This window comes from Oncorhynchus clarkii, chromosome 31 (assembly GCF_045791955.1).
Source record: "Oncorhynchus clarkii lewisi isolate Uvic-CL-2024 chromosome 31, UVic_Ocla_1.0, whole genome shotgun sequence".
NCBI classification, from domain to species: Eukaryota; Metazoa; Chordata; class Actinopteri; order Salmoniformes; family Salmonidae; genus Oncorhynchus; species Oncorhynchus clarkii.
The window spans coordinates 30,713,207-30,715,990 of NC_092177.1; the positions used below are offsets into that span (position 1 = coordinate 30,713,207).

Below are 2,784 nucleotides of genomic sequence, written 5' to 3' on the forward strand. Positions count from 1 at the left end.
GCGGAGCTTTACCTAGCATTGACTTGTAGATGACCTGGAGCCAGTGGGTCTGGCGACGAATATGTAGCGAGGGCCAGCCGACTAGAGCATACAGGTCGCAGTGGTGGGTGGTATAAGGTGCTTTAGTAACAAAACGGATGGCACTGTGATAAACTGCATCCAGTTGGTGATGTGAATATATTTGGAATAGTTTTATCTAAGAAGGCCAACGTTTTTATTTTTTCACTTTTTGAATTTTTCTGAAATTCACTGAGGATGGCCCTCCCGTTTCTCCTCTGGGGAGCATCCACTGCTCAGCTTCCACATCACTGAGTACTTGATATGGACCAACAACACCACCAATCAGGGTTCAACAGCGCCTCTACTTCCTAAGGCACCTGAAGAAATTCAGCATGCCGCACCGGGTCCTTTCCAAATACTACCACTGCACCATCGAGAGCGCCCTGACCTGTTGCATCACGGCTTGGTATGGGATTTGCTCTCTCTACAACCGCAAGGCTCTCCAGCGGGTGGTAAAGACGCCCCAGTACATCACTGGGACCGTGCACCCACCCATCCAGGACATCTGCTTGAAACGGTGCCTGATGAAGTCCCTCAGCATCATCATGGACCCCACACATCCCAGCTATGAGCTGTTCACTCCCTTACCGTCGGGAGGGTCTGATACCGATAGGATCAGAGACAGTTTCTATCTTCAAGCTTTCAGACTGGTGAACACTTTCCTGACCAGCAGCACTGACTCTCTGCACCTTAGCACACACTCACAACAACAACACACACACACACACACACACACACACGGAGGAAACAGTGCAGCTATTTCCTCCGCAAGGCTATCAAACAAGCTAAGCGCCAGTACAGAGACAAAGTAGAATCTCAATTCAACGGCTCAGACACAAGAGGCATGTGGCAGGGTCTACAGTCAATTACGGACTACAGGAAGAAATCCAGCCCAGTCACGGACCAGGATGTCTTGCTCCCAGGCAGACTAAATAACTTTTTTGCCCGCTTTGAGGACAATACAGTGCCACTGACACGGCCTGCAACGAAAACATGCGGTCTCTCCTTCACTGCAGCCGAGGTGAGTAAGACATTTAAACGTGTTAACCCCCGCAAGGCTGCAGGCCCAGACGGCATCCCCAGCCGCGCCCTCAGAGCATGCGCAGACCAGCTGGCCGGTGTGTTTACGGACATATTCAATCAATCCCTATACCAGTCTGCTGTTCCCACATGCTTCAAGAGGGCCACCATTGTTCCTGTTCCCAAGAAAGCTAAGGTAACTGAGCTAAACGACTACCGCCCCGTAGCACTCACATCCGTCATCATGAAGTGCTTTGAGAGACTAGTCAAGGACCATATCACCTCCACCCTACCTGACACCCTAGACCCACTCCAATTTGCTAACCGCCCAAATAGGTCCACAGACGATGCAATCTCAACCACACTGCACACTGCCCTAACCCATCTGGACAAGAGGAATACCTATGTGAGAATGCTGTTCATCGACTACAGCTCGGCATTCAACACCATAGTACCCTCCAAGCTCGTCATCAAGCTCGAGACCCTGGGTCTCGACCCCGCCCTGTGCAACTGGGTACTGGACTTCCTGACGGGCCGCCCCCAGGTGGTGAGGGTAGGCAACAACATCTCCTCCCCGCTGATCCTCAACACTGGGGCCCCACAAGGGTGCGTTCTGAGCCCTCTCCTGTACTCCCTGTTCACCCACGACTGCGTGGCCACGCACGCCTCCAACTCAATCATCAAGTTTGCGGACGACACAACAGTGGTAGGCTTGATTACCAACAACGACGAGACGGCCTACAGGGAGGAGGTGAGGGCCCTCGGAGTGTGGTGTCAGGAAAATAACCTCACACTCAACGTCAACAAAACTAAGGAGATGATTGTGGACTTCAGGAAACAGCAGAGGGAACACCCCCCTATCCACATCGATGGAACAGTAGTGGAGAGGGTAGCAAGTTTTAAGTTCCTCGGCATACACATCACAGACAAACTGAATTGGTCCACTCACACAGACAGCATCGTGAAGAAGGCGCAGCAGCGCCTCTTCAACCTCAGGAGGCTGAAGAAATTCGGCTTGTCACCAAAAGCACTCACAAACACCTACAGATGCACAATCGAGAGCATCCTGGCGGGCTGTATCACCGCCTGGTATGGCAACTGCACCGCCCTCAACCGTAAGGCTCTCCAGAGGGAAATGAGGTCTGCACAACGCATCACCGGGGGCAAACTACCTGCCCTCCAGGACACCTACACCACCCGATGTCACAGGAAGGCCATAAAGATCATCAAGGACATCAACCACCCGAGCCACTGCCTGTTCACCCCGCTATCATCCAGAAGGCGAGGTCAGTACAGGTGCATCAAAGCTGGGACCGAGAGACTGAAAAACAGCTTCTATCTCAAGGCCATCAGACTGTTAAACAGCCACCACTAACACTGAGTGGCTGCTGCCAACACACTGACACTGACTCAACTCCAGCCACTTTAATAATGGGAATTGATGGGAAATGATGTAAATATATCACTAGCCACTTTAAACAATGCTACCTTATATAATGTTACTTACCCTACATTATTCATCTCATATGCATACGTAGATACTGTACTCTATATCATCGACTGTATCCTTATGTAATACATGTATCACTAGCCACTTTAAACTATGCCACTTTGTTTACATACTCATCTCATTTGTACATACTGTACTCGATACCATCTACTGTATCTTGCCTATGCTGCTCTGTACCATCACTCATTCATATA

General features: G+C 50.5%; 1 pseudogene; it reads left to right on the top strand.

The window, feature by feature from the left end:
* Nucleotides 1–392: 392 nt before the first annotated feature.
* The window catches only part of LOC139390899 (piggyBac transposable element-derived protein 4-like), a 98,060-nt pseudogene continuing 95,668 nt past the window's right edge, over nt 393–2,784 (top strand).